The sequence below is a fragment of the Oncorhynchus nerka genome, linkage group LG28 (assembly GCF_034236695.1).
Source record: "Oncorhynchus nerka isolate Pitt River linkage group LG28, Oner_Uvic_2.0, whole genome shotgun sequence".
Lineage (NCBI taxonomy): Eukaryota > Metazoa > Chordata > Actinopteri > Salmoniformes > Salmonidae > Oncorhynchus > Oncorhynchus nerka.
Genome location: NC_088423.1, coordinates 29,249,357 through 29,265,275, shown reverse-complemented (window position 1 = coordinate 29,265,275; position 15,919 = coordinate 29,249,357). Strand labels below are relative to the sequence as shown.

The 15,919-nt window shown below is 42.5% G+C and overlaps 1 protein-coding gene across 1 annotated transcript in view; it reads left to right on the top strand.

Annotated features, from left to right (window-relative positions):
• The window catches only part of LOC115113099 (leucine-rich melanocyte differentiation-associated protein-like), a 391,290-nt gene that overhangs the window by 246,246 nt on the left and 129,125 nt on the right, over positions 1 to 15,919 (top strand). The window lies entirely within an intron of this gene.

The following is a 15,919-nucleotide window of genomic DNA, read 5'->3' as shown; positions in this document are numbered from 1 at the left end:
TATGGGCAGTATGTGAGAAATAACCTCTAACCTATTAAGAAACAGCCCTAACTGGCTGCGCCACGCTCTCTGTACTCTGCCATTGCCTCTGACCTTGATTGAATTAACTGCACTCCTTAATTACTGAGCATGGTAAGATGGGAGCAGCTCGGCATCTAATTGAACTTTTTCATGCACCCAGCCAAACAATTTGTTCAGTTAAAAGTAGAAGGGGAGAAAATGTAATTAACAACCCACCAACTCTTCTTTTTTTTGTTGCATTGATTATTATAACATAAGGAGTGTCTCAGGAGTTTTTGGAGAGCCTGTGAAGATCGTAAGAAGCAAATCGCTTAACATTACTCACAATAACGCATGTTATAATCGCACAGAGAACTTACTTAAAATTCAATCCACTTTGGCATCATTATCATGTATCAACATAATAAATGAGCCCTTCAGAGCATGGTAATTATAATTTGATAAATCATCAGCAGAAAATTAACTGGATGTCAAAACATTCATTGGAAAGCGGGTGATGAATGGAGGATGATTGTGGTGATGAATTGTGTTAATCTACCCAGTATGAAGCCAGCGAAATGGCTAAGCAGCCCAAGATGGATGGACCAGGGAAACAGCAAGGTCAGGACACACAACTGCACAACCCAGGGAGAGAAGAAATAACAAGAGGAGGGAATGAGAGGAGCAGGGGGAGGGAGAGGCTGTGCTATAGAGCATGGTGCCGCACTCCTCTTTCTCCTATCTTTTGCCCTCTCTACCTCTCTCTCTTTTCCTATAGCTGTGTAGGTAACATACAGTGCATTCGGGAAGTATTCAGACCCCTTGACTTTTTCCACATTTTGATACGTTACAGCCTTATTCTCAACTGGATTAAATAAAACCAATTCTTCATCAATCTACACACAATACCCTATAATTGCAAAGGGAAAAACAGGTTTTTAGAAAAACAGAAATACCTTACTTACATAAGTATTCAGACCCTTTGCTATGAGACTTGAAATTGATCTCAGGTGCATCCTGTTTCCATTGATCATCCTTGAGATGTTTCTACAACTTGATTGGAGTCTACCTGTGGTAAATTCAATTGATTGCGCATGATTTGGAAAGGCAAACACCTGTCTATATAAGGTCCCACAGTTGACAGTGCATGTCAAAGCAAAAACCAAGACATGAGGTCAAAGGAATTGTCCGTAGAACTCTTAGACAGGATTGTGTCGGCACAGATCTGAAGAAGGGTACCATAAAATGTCTTCAGCATTGAAGGTCCCCAAGAACACAGTGGCCTCCATCATTTATTAAATAGAAGAAGTTTGGAACCACCAAGGCTCTTCCTAGACCTGGCTGCTCGGCAAGACTGAGCAATCGAGGGAGAAGGGCCTTCGTCAGGAAGGTGACCAGGAACCCAATGGTCATTCTGCCAGTGCTCCAGAGTTCCTTTGCGGAGATGGAAGGACAACCATCTCTGCAGCACTCTACCAATCAGGCCTTTATGGTAGAGTGGCCAGACAGAAGCCACTCCTCAGTAAAAGGCACATGACAGCCCACTTGGAGTTTTCCAAAAAGGCACCTATAGGACTCTGACCATGAGAAAAAAAGATTTAGATGATTCTGATGAAACCAAGAACTCTTTGGCATGAATGCCAGGTGTCACTTCTGAAGGAAACCTTGCACCGTCCTTACGGTGAGGCATGGTGGTGGCAGCATCATGCTGTGGGGATGTTTTTCAACGGCAGGAATGGGAGACTAGTCAGGATCGAGGGAAAGATGAACGGATCAAAGTACAGAGAGATCCTTGATGAAAACCTGCTCCAGTGCTCAGGACCTCAGACTGGGGCGAAGATTCAGCTTCCAACAGGACAATAACCCTAAGCACACAGCCAAGACAACGCAGGAGTGGCTTCAGGACTCTGAATGTTCTTGAGTGGCCCAGCCAGAGCCCGGACTTGAACCAGATCAAACATCTCTTGAGAGTCCTGAAAATAGCTGTCCAGCAACGCTCCCCATCAACCTGACAGAGCTTGAGAGGATCTGCATAGAAGAATGGGTGAAACTCCTCAAATACAGGTGTACCAAGCTTGTTGCATCATATCCAAGATGACTCGAGGCTGTAATCGCTGTCAAAGGTGCTTCAACAAAGTACTGAGTAAAGGGTCTGAATACTTTAGTAAATGTGATATTTGTATATTCAGTTTTGTTGTTGTTGAAATATTTCAGCTGGGAATTTTTATTATATTGAGTTTGCCTGACTCACTGGAACCAAGATAATAGTCCCAACAGTGTAAATCCCATCAATCTGGCCCTCTATGCAGACTCAATCAAACTATAAAAGAAATACTATTTGAACCCATGTCTGATATGTATTGATTTAAGTGATATATGAGGCATTGTAAGCATTAGTTCAACAAATTAAGCTAAAAACATTAGTATCCAATATTGAGTGTTGAATATCTTGGTCTTATAGATAGGTTTCGACGTGTGTTTGAAAGCAGAGGTGATTGTCAAGGTTCACTAATTGGGCTGGCTTTGGAGGGGATGTGGACCATAGCTGTTATCCGTCTTTCAGCAGTCCCATCAGACACTTCCTGTCCTCTAGTCTCAGTGAAAACTCCCTGTAAGCATACGAAATAACATCCCTATTCCATATATATTGCAGAACGTTTGACCAGATCCCTATGGGCCCTGTTCAAAAGTAGTGCACTATGTAAGAGCTCAATGGGCACTGGTCAAAAAGTTGGGCACTATGTAGGTAATAGGGTGGTGCCATTTGGGATTCATGCCCTGCCTCCTGTAGTTAATATCCATGATGTGTCCCTAGAGGAACATTTTTTATCATGCTCTGTAGATTAGACAGTCATACGCTCGCCAGACTTTGTCCAAAATGAGACATCATATTTAAAGGTTGTCAGTTGTTTTCTTCAACTGGAGAGAGATGCAATTAGTCATACATAAATGTTAGTATTATACAGTACAATCAAAGTCATATTACATCTAACTAGACGTACTAACACGGTGTATAGTTTACAGATAACCTGCATTCTAAATAATGCTATTGCTGTGTGTTATTAACTATCATACAGTGTTAGGGAGTAGTACATGTTATTCAACTAGTAATTTAACTACAGTTTGCAGTAGCTTTGTGGTAGTTCAAATCTAGGCAGTGTTTTCAGTAGTTAATCATTTTTTTGCCATGTAGTGATGGTATTTGGTATTTTATTAGGATCCCCATTAGCTGTTGAAAAAGCAGCAGATACAGTAGCTACTCTTCCTGGGGTCCAAACAAAACATGAAACATAATGTAGCTCTCTTCATCATTTTTTCTCAAATAAATATGAATGAAGTAAGCAGTCATTTCCTTTCTTTTTCTCACTTTAAACATTGTTTTTGTGTCTAATAGACTAAATAACACATTCTGTTAACATAAGCCCCTGTTGGGACGGGCCGTCACATATGACCCCAAAGTGATCTAGTCTGACATTTCAGATTGACATCAATTACGTTTTCACAAAGTACTTTTGATGTTGTGAACTACTTTTTCAAAGTACCTTTAGTTAAGTTAACTATATTTTTCTTCAAGCTGGGATCCTTAATGGTGAAACAGACAACAACAAATGCAAATAACCGACACAGTTTTTCCCCCCTCGTACATCATTGTGCTCGTGATAGAAGAGCACAATATCTACTGGAGAGAAGAAAAAAAATCATGCTGTGCCACACTCCTCAGATCGGCAACAAAAACAATAACACTGGTGGAGGGGCGGCCAGTGGCACGGTTACCCCTATTGCATATTCCACATTTAAGGGTGGCTTTATTTCTTTGAGTGTGAAGTCATTTGTAGCATGGTAAACTACAGTACCAGTCAAAAGTTTGGACACACTTACTCATTCAAGAGTTTTTATTTATTTGTACTATTTTCTACATTGTAGAATAATAGTGAAGACATCAAAACGATGAAATAACACATATGGAATCATGTAGTAACCAAATAAAATAAAATATAATTTATATTTGAGATTCTTCAAAGTAGCCACCCTTTGCCTTGATGACAGCTTTGCACACTCTTGGCATTCTCTCGACCAGCTTAACCTGAAATGCTTTTCCAACAGTTTTGAAGGAGTTCCCACATACTGTTTGCTGAGCACTTGTTGGCTACTTTTCCTTCACTCTGCGGTCCAACTCATCCCAAACCATTTCACTTAGGTTGAGGTCGGGTGAATGTGGAGGCCAGGTCATCTGATGCAGCACTCCATCACGGTCCTTCTTGGTCAAACAGCCCTTACACAGCCTGGAGGTGTGTTGGGTCATTGTAAAAAAAAAAAAAAATTATAGTCCCACTAAGCGCAAATCAGATGGGATGGCATATCACTGCTGAATGCTGTGGTAGCCATGCTGCTTAAGTGTGCCTTGAATTCTAAATAAATCACAGTGTCATTAGCAAAGCACCCCCATATCATCACACCTCCTCCGCCATGCTTCACGGTGGGAACCACACATGTAGAGATTATCAGATAACCTACTCTGCGTCTCACAAAGACATGGCGGATGGAACCAAACATCTCAAATTTGGACTCCTCAGACCAAAGGACAGATTTCCACCAGTCTAATGTCCATTGCTCGTGGACCATGTCTCTTCTTATTATTGGTGTCCTTTAGTAGTGGTTTCTTTGCAGCAATTCGACCATGAAGGCCTGATTCACGTCTCCTCTGAACAGTTGATGTTGAGATGTCTGTTACTTGAAATCTGAGGTGCAGTTAACTGTAAAGAACTTCTCTGCAGCAGAGGTAACTCTGGGTCTTCCTTTCCTGTGGTGGTCCTCATAAGAGCCTGTTTCATCATAGCACTTGATGGTTTTTGCGACTGCACTTGAAAAAATGTTCAAATACATTTTCCGGATTGACTGACCTTCATGTCTTAAAGTAATGATGGACTGTAATTTCTCTTTGCTTACTTGAGCGGTTCTTGCCATAATAGGGACTTGGTATTTTACCAAATAGAGCTATCTTCTGTATACCACTCCTACCTTGTCACAACACAACTGATTGTTTCAAACACATTAAGAAGGAAAGAAATGTGATTATCTCAAACGCATTAATTAAGAAGGTTAGAAATTCCACAAATGAACTTTTAAGCACACCTGTTAATTGAACTGCATTCCAGGTGACCGCAGCATGAAGCTGGTTGTGCAAAGCTGTCATCAAGGCAAAGCTACTTTAAAGAATCTCATATATAAAATATACACTGCCGTTCAAAAGTTTGGGGTCACTTAGAAATGTCATTGTTTTTTTTTTGGGGGGGGGGATACTTTTTTCTTTACATAGTTGAATGTGCTGACAACAAAATCACACAAAAATTATCAATGGAAATCAAATTTATCAACCCATGAAGGTCTGGATTTGGAGTCACACTCAAAATTAAAGTGGAAAACCACACTACAGGCTGATCCAACTTTGATGTAATGTCCTTAAAACAAGTCAAAATGAGGCTCCGTAGTGTGTGTGGCCTCCACGTGCCTGTATGACCTCCCTACAACGCCTGGGCATGCTCCTGATGAGGTGGCGGATGGTCTCCTGAGGGATCTCCTCCCAGACCTAGACTAAAGCATCCGCCAACTCCTGGACAGTCTGTGGTGCAACGTGGCATTGGTGGATGGAGCGAGACATGATGTCCCAGATGTGCTCAATTGGATTCAGGTCTGGGGAACGGGTGGGCCAGTCCATAGCATCAATGCCTTCTTCTTGCAGGAACTGTGACACACTCCAGCCACATGAGGTCTAGCAGTGTCTTGCATTAGGAGGAACCCAGGGCCAACCGCACCAGCATATGGTCTCACAAGGGGTCTGAGGATCTCATCTCGGTACCTAATGGCAGTCAGGCTACCTCTGGCTAGCACATGGAAGGCTGTGCGGACCCCCAAAGAAATGCCACCTCACACCATGACTGACCCACCGCCAAACCGGTCATGCTGGAGGATGTTGCAGGCAGCAAAATGTTCTCCACTGCGTCTCCAGACTGTCACGTCTGTCACATGTGCTCAGTGTGAACCTGCTTTCATCTGTGAAGAGCACAGGGCGTCAGTGGCGAATTTGCCAATTTTGGTGTTCTCAGGCAAATGCCAAATGTCCTGCACGGTGTTGGGCTGTAAGCACAACCCCCACCTGTGGATGTCGGGCCCTCATACCACCCTCATGGAGTCTGTTTCTGACCGTTTGAGCAGACACATGCGCATTTGTGGCCTGCTGGAGGTCATTTTGCAGGGCTCTGGCAGTGCTCCTCCTGCTCCTCCTTGCACAAAGGCGGAGGTAGTAGTCCTGCTGCTGGGTTGTTGCACTCCTACGGCCTCCTCCACGTCTCCTGATGCACTGGCCTGTCTCCTGGTAGCGCCTCCATGCTCTGGACACTACGCTGACAGACACAGCAAAACTTCTTGCCACAGCTCGCATTGATGTGCCATCCTGGATGAGCTGCACTACCTGAGCCACTTGTGTGGATTGTAAACTCCGTCAAAAGTGACCAAAACATCAGCCAGGATGCATAGGAACTGAGAAGTGGTCTGTGGTCACCACCTGCAGAACCACTCCTTTATTGGGGGTGTCTTGCTAATTGCGTATAATTTCCACCTGTTGTCTATTCCATTTGCACAACAGCATGTGAAATGTATTGTCAATCAGTGTTGCTTCCTAAGTGGACAGTTTGATTTCACAGAAGTGTGATTGACTTGGAGTTACATTGTGTTGTTTAAGTGTTCCCTTTATTTTTTGAGCAGTGTATAATATCTACGTAGGCGTACAGAGGCCCATTATCAGCAACCATCACTCCTATGTTCCAATGGCACATTGTGTTAGCTAATCCAAGCTAATATAATTTTAAAAGGCTAATTGATCAGTGAAGAGGTGACTCCAGGATGCTGGCCTTCTAGGCAGAGTTCCTCTGTCCAGTGTTTGTGTTCTTTTGCCCATCTTAATCTTCTGTTTTTATTGGCCAGTTTGAGATATGGCTTTTTCTTTGAAGGCCAGCATCCCGGAGTTGCCTCTTCATATTGTTGATGTTGAGACTGGTGTTTTGCGGATACTATTTAATGAAGCTGCCAGTTAGAGGCAGTTTGTGCTGTTCTGTGAAGGGAGTAGTACAGTGTTGTACGAGATCTTCAGTTTCTTGGCAATTTCTTGCATGGAATAGCCTTCATTTCTCAGAACAAGAATAGAGTTTCAGAAGAAAGTCTTTGTTTCTGGCCATTTTGAGCCTGTAATCGAACCCACAAATGCTGATGCGCCAGATACTCAACTAGTCTAAAGAAGGACAGTTTTATTGAACGTGTCTTTTTATTAGCTAACACAACGTGCTATTGGAACACAGGAGTGATGGTTGCTGATAATGGGCCTCTGTACGCCTGTATAGATATTCCATAAAAAATCTGCCGTTTCCAGATACAATAGTCATTTACATTAACAATGTCTACACTGTATTTCTGATCAATTTGATGTTATTTTAATGGACAAAAAAATGTGTTTCTTTCAAAAACAAGGACATTTCTAAGTGACCCCAAACTTTTGAACGGTAGTGTATTTAAATTTGTTTAACACTTTTTTGGTTACTACATGATTCCATATGTGTTATTTCCTAGTTCTGATGTCTTCACTATTATCCTACAATGTAGAAAATAGTAATGATAAGGAAAAACCCTTGAATGGGTAGGTGTGTCCAAACTTTTGACTGGTACTGTATATTTTCTCAGTAGCTTCCCCAACAACACTGCTATCATATGATACATGTTACCATAGTTTTTCACTAACACATTAGTACTTATTATAACACTAAAGCGACGGTAGTTATTCTTGTTACATGGCATGTTGCAAAGGGGTTAAATCAAATAGATTATTTTCTCCATGTTAATGTGACTTAAAGTAGATGTGTCCCATCTCCTCCTCTCATCCAGGGCCCTTGGTGATGGTAATGAAGGCTATTTCTACAAATAACCGTAATTACACGTCAGCACTGGTGATATGTGACAAACCACACAATGTTGCATTTATTGAATTCATTACACTGACAGCCATTTGATTCCTTCATTTGTCTTGCATGTGTCACAGAGAGTGAGTGAAAGTGTGTACGTGTGACTGCTGCACGTTATGTTGTTGTGGGCTGTTCGTAGGCTCCTTTAAACAAAATGGCCACCAGCTTGTATTATCTCTCTGTGTATGCTAATCAAACAACATGTCTGACCCAAACAACATTTTGTGGTCAGTGTTTTTGAAGGGTAAGAACAGTCCCTACCATGCAGAGAACAAAATAAAATCCCACTCCTCCTGTGTCATCTCTAGCATAGTAGAAATATTCATCTCATACAGTGTGGTAGACACCTCTTATCATGCTGGCAGGTTGACATAAGAAGAGGAAATCTCTCTCGTCTTGATTCCCACGATGAATGCAGCACACTGAATGGCAGGGCCCCCACTGCCTATGGAAGAGCAATCACACCTTTCTCATTTCTGTGACTTGCCTTTTATGTGGCGGTGGCAGCGGCACTCTCTCTCTCTTTCTTTCACTCTTTTCTCTTTCTCTTTCTCTCACTGTCGCCCGGAAATTATCCCTAGGCATGTCAAGAGCTACTCTTTGATGGAGGGATGGGATGGAGGGATGAGATAGAGGGGAAGAAATGTGTCAGCGCGTCTCTTAAGTTTCTGATTGTCTAAATTACACAGAACCTCATCATACAGCTTTCTCTCTTTCTGACACTACAATAACCAATAATTATCTCTGTCACTCAGGGTTTCAAGGTTACTATTTTATAGCTTGAAGTGAGGGGCGAATACATTTCCATTTCCAAGGATGAGGAAAAGGGAGATAGAGGGAGAAGGGATTGAAGAGGAGGGGGATGGGTTCTTGTCTTGTGTCACTTCCTATTTTCCCCTTTTCTCCTTCTAGTTCTTAAGGAATCCTTTTAGGAAGATTTGGTAAATAAGCTTGGAATTGGATCTGTGTTTTTTTATTGAATCAAAGCCTGTGCTTCGATAAGTACAGTCGGACTGTAATCAGACGGGTCTGCGAAGAGGAGAGTGCTGGCCATGAAATTGTGGGGAAATAATATTATTTTGATGTGTTAGCCTAAGTATTGGGTTTCCCCGCTCACGATTTTCTAAATACTCTTGCAAATTAATAACATTTTATAATTTAGTGGGGGGGGGCTTAAACATTACAGTATAGATAATCAAATTACTTTTAATGCTAGTTGTTGTGTACATGTTGTGTTCATCAAATTAAAATTAAATCAAGTCAAATCAAATGTTATTTGTCACATGCTTCATAAACAACAGGTGTAGACTAACAGTGAAATGCTTACTTGCAAGCCCTTCCCAACAATGCAGAGAGGAAATAATAGAAAAATAATAACACGTGGAATAAATGCACAATGAGTAACAATAACATGCAGTACCAGTACCGAGTCCAAGTGCAGGGGTACGAGGTAATTGAGGCAGATATGTACATATAGGTAGAGATAAAGTGACTATGCAACAGGATAGATAATAAATTGTAGCAGCAGCGTGTGTGATAAGTCAAAATAATTAGTGCTAGAAGGGTCAATGCAGATAGTCTGGGTAGCTATTTAGCAGTCTTGTGGCTTGGGGGTAGAAGCTTTTCAGGGTCCTTTTGGTTCCAGACTTGGTGCATCAATACCGTTTGTCATGTGGTAGCAGAGAGAACAGTCTATGACTTGGGTGGCTGCAGTCTTTGCACTACCCTCTGTAGCTCCTTGCGGTCAGATGCCAAGCAGTTGCCATACCAAGCGGTGATGGGAGCCAGTAAAGATGCTCTCAATGGTGCAACTGTATAACTTCTTGAGGATCTGAGGGCCCATGCCAAATATTTTCAGCCTCCTAAGGGGGAAGAGACATTGTTGTGCATTCTTCACGACTGTGTTGGTGTGTGGACCATGATCATTTCTTAGTGATGTGGACATTGACAAACTTGAAGCTCTCGACCCTCTCCACTACACTCTGTCGATGTGGATGGGGCATGCTCAACCCTCCGCAACCCTCCTTTTCCTGTAGTCCACAATCAGCTCCTTCGTGTTTCTGACATTGAGGGAGAGGTTGTTGTCCTGCAACACACTGCCAGGTCACTAACCTCCCTATAGGCTGTCTCATCGTTGTCGGTGATCATGCTAATCACCGTCGTGTCATCAGCAAACTTTATGTTGTTGCGCGGCCAGGCAGTCGTTGATGAACAAGGAATACAGAAGGGGACTAAGCACGCACCCTTGAGGGGCCCCCGTATTGAGGGTCAACGTGGCGGATGTGTTATTGCCTACCCTCACCACCTGGGGGTGGCCTGTCAGGAACTCCAGGATCCAGTTTCAGAGGGAGGTGTTCAGTCCCAGGGTCCTGATCTTGGTGATGACCTTGGAGGGCACTATGGTGTTGAACTCCAAGCTATACTCACGTAGGTGTTCCTCTTGTCTAGGTGGGAAAGGGAAGTGTGGACTGCAATAGAGATTGCATCATCTGTGTATCTGCTAGGGCGATATGATATACAAATTGGAGTGGGTCCAGAACAGCTGGTGTTCTCATGCATGGTTCAGCGTTGCTTGCCTCAAGGCGAGCATAGAAGGAATTAAGCTCATCTGGTAGGCTCACGATTGGGTTTCCCTTTGTAAACTGTGATAGTTTGCAAGCCCTGCCACATACGACGAGTATCAGAGCAGGCATAGTAGGATTTGATCTTAGTCCTGTATTGATGTTTTTATTGTTTGATGACTTGTCGGACGTCGTAGCAGGGTTTCTTATAAGGATCTAGATTAGTGTCCCACTCCTTGAAAGCGGCAGCTCTAGCCTTTAGCTCATTGAGGATGTTGCCTGTAATTCATGGCTTCTGGTTGGGATATTTACTTACGACACTGCGGGGTCTGTTATCAGATGAATGCCAGAACATATTCCAGTCTGTGCTAGTGAAACAGTCCTGTAGCTTAGATATGATATACAAATTGGAGTTGGTCCAGAACAGCTAGTGTTCTCATGCAGGGTTCAGTGTTGCTTGCCTCAAGGTGAGCATAGAAGGAATTTAGCTCATCTGGTAGGCTCGCAGTTGGGTTTACCTTTGTAAACCGTGATAGTTTGCAAGCCCTGCCACTTACGACAAGCGTTAGTGCTAGTGAAACAGTCCTCTAGCTTAGCATCAATGGTGGGAAAAGTGTCCAGTTGTTATACTTGAGTAAAAGTAAAGATACTTTAATAGAAAATGACTCAAGTAAAAGTGAAAGTCAGACAGTAAAATACTACTTGAGTAAAATTCTAGAAGTATTTGGTTTTAAATATACTTAATACAAAAGTAAATGTAATTGCTAAAATATACTTAAGTAAACATTTTCTTGTTTTGTTTATTTTACGGATAGCCGGGGGCACACTCCAACACTCAGACATCTTTACAAATGAAGCATTTGTGTTTAATGAGTCATCCAGGTCAGAGGCAGTAAGGATGACTAGGGATGTTCTCTTGATAAGTGTGTGAATTTGACAAAAAAAATACTTAAGTAAAAATACTTTCAAGTACTACTTACAGTGGGGCAAAAAAGTATTTAGTCAGCCACCAATTGTGCAAGTTCTCCCACTTAAAAAGATGAGAGGCCTGTAATTTTCATTATAGGTACACTTCAACTATGACAGACAAAATGAGAAGAAGAAAAATCCAGAAAATCTCATTGTAGGATTTTTAATGAATTTATTTGCAAATTATGTTGGAAAATAAGTATTTGGTCAATAACAAATGTTTATCTCAATACTTTGTTATATACCCTTTGTTGGCAATGACAGAGGTCAAACGTTTTCTGTAAGTCTTCACAAGGTTTTCACACACTGTTGATGGTATTTTGGCCCATTCCTCCATGCAAATCTCATCTAGAGCAGTGATGTTTTGGGGCTGTTGCTGGGCAACATGGACCAGCGTGACACTGGTGCATCCTGTTTTACTTTTGGCTTGTAAGCAGGAATCAGGAGGATAGAGTTATGGTCAGATTTGTCAATGGAGGTTGAGGGAGAGCTTTGTATGCGTTTCTGTGTGTGGAGTAAAGGTGACCAAGAGTTGTCACCTCCAGCTGCACAGGTGACATGCTGGTAAAAATGAGGTAAGACAGATTTCACTTTCCCTGCATTAAAATCACCATCCACTCGGAGTCTCTTCTCTGGATGTGCATTTTCTTGTTTGTTTATGGCGCTATACAGCTTGTTGAGTGCAGTCTTAGTGCCAGCATCGGTTTGTGGTGGTAAATAGACAGACCGCTTCGAAAATATTGCTCAGAACTATTTTTGTAAATAGTATGGTCTGCAGTTTATCATTAACTCAAGTGAGCAAAACCTTGAGACTTCCTTATCATTAGAGATCGCGCACCAGCTGTTGGTAACAAGAAGACACACAACTCCCCCTTAACCTGATCCGAAGCTGCTGTTCAGTCTTGAAAAAACAGCTAATTGTATATTATCCATGTCCTTGTTCAGCACGGCTCTGAGGAACATAGCATGTTACAGTTCTTCAGGTCCCGTTCATAGGATAGTCTCGACGGAGCTCATCCAGTTTGTTCTCTAGTGATTGTACATTTGTCAATAGAACGGAGGGTAGAGGCAGTTTGTTTACTTGTCAACGTAGTCTCGTTTGCCTCTCTTGCACCGTCTCTTCCTCTTTCGAGTCCCGTGGATTAGGGCCTGGTCTGGGATTAGCAGTCCATCCACAGCTGCCGACTGCTGCCATTGAAGTAGAAATCTTCATCCAAATCATGGTTACTGATCGCTGTTCTGATGTCCAGAATCTGTTTTCGGTCATAGGAAATGGAGAAAATATTATATACAAAAAAAAGTTGATCAGTGTAAAAAAAACTAAATAGCAGAATGTGTAAGTCGTCAGCTATCCATCTCTGCAGTGCCATCTTGCCTCTGTTTCAATCCACTTATATAGCACAGTAATCATTAATCATCATGGCCATATCACATCAGCAATGTGAAGATTGTCTGTCTGATCCCCCTTGACAAAGTGTTCAGTGAGAAAATGGTCCATTATCTTGCCAGTTTTTACTCTGCGTGCTCCTATCATATTCGTATAGGTCTGTGTGTCTAACAGTATGTCTCCCCTATGCAGCCCTCTCCTCTCCTCTCTCATTCTGACACTAAAGTGTTCTTCAAAGGTATATATTTCATAGCAAGCTGACAGTCCTGACACCATAATTGACCTGAAAGCTTCCATCTTCCTCTTTTGAAATTCCCCCCGTTGTAATGTGTGTCAACTAGATAAAATGATTCCCTCTCACAGCTTTCTCCATTTCCATTTGACTGACTGACTGACTGACTGACTGACTGACTGACTGACTGACTGACTGTCTTACTGACTGTCTGAATGAGCGAAGCCATTATCATTCTGTTTGAATGGCTCTGGATCTGATACCAGGTACTGATTTTAAAATTGTTTCATTGTTTGAAAAGGTGTTCGCTCTCCATTCCTACACCTTAGATAAAGAAGCTTGTCGTGTTTTCAGAGGTGTTAAACACTATGATATACTAGGGTTTTATTATATTTTCGTTTTAATGCACACCCCTCCCTCCCCTTCTCCTTAATGGAACTCGTTTTTCAGATTTTCATAATTTGTCTGTCAGATATCAGTCAGTCGTGCTCTCACTTAGCTAAAATGGTTTTAGACTATTATTAGCCATGGTAATGATACACATAATGGTTATATTAATAAACTTTGAATCACTGAGAATGTGAATGTCATGTACATTTGAACCTTTAGCTTAAATGTTTATTTAAAACGCATTGACAACTAACAACTGAAAGGCACGATAGTAATGAGTTGTACTGTTCATTTATGAAGAGGCATATCTTAACCAATGGTGGTTAGCTCGACCCTGCTCAGTGCCTTTGTTGCTCTCTTGTGTCCTCCTGGTTACTACAGAAACCATGTGGCCACAACAAACAGGCCTCACAGGTCAGCTGACATCACATCATTGTGCCAAACACGCTTACATCCACTGTCAATCTAGGTTTAGCGTCACCGCAAACGACAAGCCACCTCAGTCTCAAACACCCAACAATACAGCCCTTCCAAAAAGAGCCAGAACTCTGTTGTTTTTTATTTGATTTTTCTTTCACACCAGTGGCTATAAAAAGATCAGCTGTGTTTTTGTCTGCCATGTCATATCACAGCGTTTCACGCTTGGTCCATGAACCTGAGACATATTTTCTCTTTCTCCTCCAGCTAATTAGTGGCTGCTTAAGACTGCTCTCTGTTCAGAGCCTGTGATCTTAGGCAATGTGTGAATGTGCTGCTCAGGGTGTCTGCTTCTCTGCTAGACTGGATGTCTTCTTATCAGTTCAGGGGTATATTTTTCAGGGCGGATTGTTATTAGATTAATTAACGCTGTATTGACTAACTGTGATGAGGTTGTGCGTTTTTTAACATTTCTTTTCTCTTTTTTTTTCTCACCTCCCGACGCACTGTCTCTTAACTCTTAAAACGGTTTCCATCGAGGTAATGACGGAGGAAAACATAAGCTTTTAGAACAGGTATCATCACTTTCAGTCTAAAACAATGCCCCATTTATGTCAATAGATATTCATTATGGTGCACTTAGTGAATACCATAGAATCAGATTATATTTCTATGGTGAATAATACCTTTTTGTGTTACTACCCTTAGACCTACCTACCAGCTTACACCTACCTATAATTTGTTAAACAAATATGAGCACTGTGTTTATTTTTGCCATTGTGAATATACAATGTAGAGAGAGGGGATAGTATGACCGAGTGAAAAGGGTTTGGGTAGAAGCAAGCATCACTTTTCAGGGGGCAAAGCCAAAGCCGAGAGGGAGGCTGAAACAAGCTTTAGAGAGCAGCCCAATCCACTCCAGTTTCCTGGTAAGCCTGTTGGACATCCAGCTTTGTTCCCCTTATAGTCTCCTGATCAGGGGGCTGACGCGCTTGTCCCCTCACATGTTCCTCTTGTAGATCACCCAGGACCATTCAGAGAGCCTAAGTGCTCAAATTGAGCCATTTTGTCTCACTTTAAAACAAACCAAGACCTATTATGCGTGATTTTTCCTTCATAGCCCCCTTTCCATCTCTCCCTCCGCTCGTTCCAACGCTGGCCCCCGTCTTGGTGGTTTTTCACTTTCCCTCTCCTCTCTTCGGCTCGGACGGCTAACCTAGTCAGGGGGCAGTGTAGCCACTCCAGGAGTGTCAACTCCAATATGAGGCAATTTGGTGTGAAATGTGGTGCCATGGTGTGGGGGCCCATAGGTCAGGCCCACCCCAGTAATAGATGTTGCTTATTCATCTAGTTGTCCGTGTCCCCCCTCTTCTCCGGCCCAGCGGCCCTCTTTGTTTGGCTAAATCATTTGAAGATTCACTGTAGAGTCTTAGAACCCTGAGAAGAGTCCTCTTGCTGCACTGTCTCTATGTCCCTGCCTGGCGGGGGGCTCGGCACTGGGGACACACAATGGTCGCTGTACAAAAGGGGCTTTCCCCAACACAAGGCCTGGAGGACATCTCATAGCGTGACACTGGACCCAGTGGGACACATAATGGCCGACACACAAAAGGGGCTTTTTCTCAAGACAGTGACTCAGTGGACAGCTCATGGCATGACAAGCAGGCCAGCTCTCAGGCTAATTTGCTATGGAACCAGTCTGTCCAAATGGTGCTTCATCAGATGCCTGAGCTATTAGTAAACACCATTCAAATGGATCCAGAAAAAGAATGCGGGAATTTGTCCAGAACCTACTTCTTTGCTTGCGTAGTGATGAAGACAAAACATAATGCATGCTTCATACATCAAGTCATTGTATAACAGGGCGGCAGGCAGCCTAGTGGTTAGAGAGTTGTGCCAGTAACCGAAAGGTTGCTGGATAGAATCCCTGAGCTGACAAGGTAAAAATCTGTTG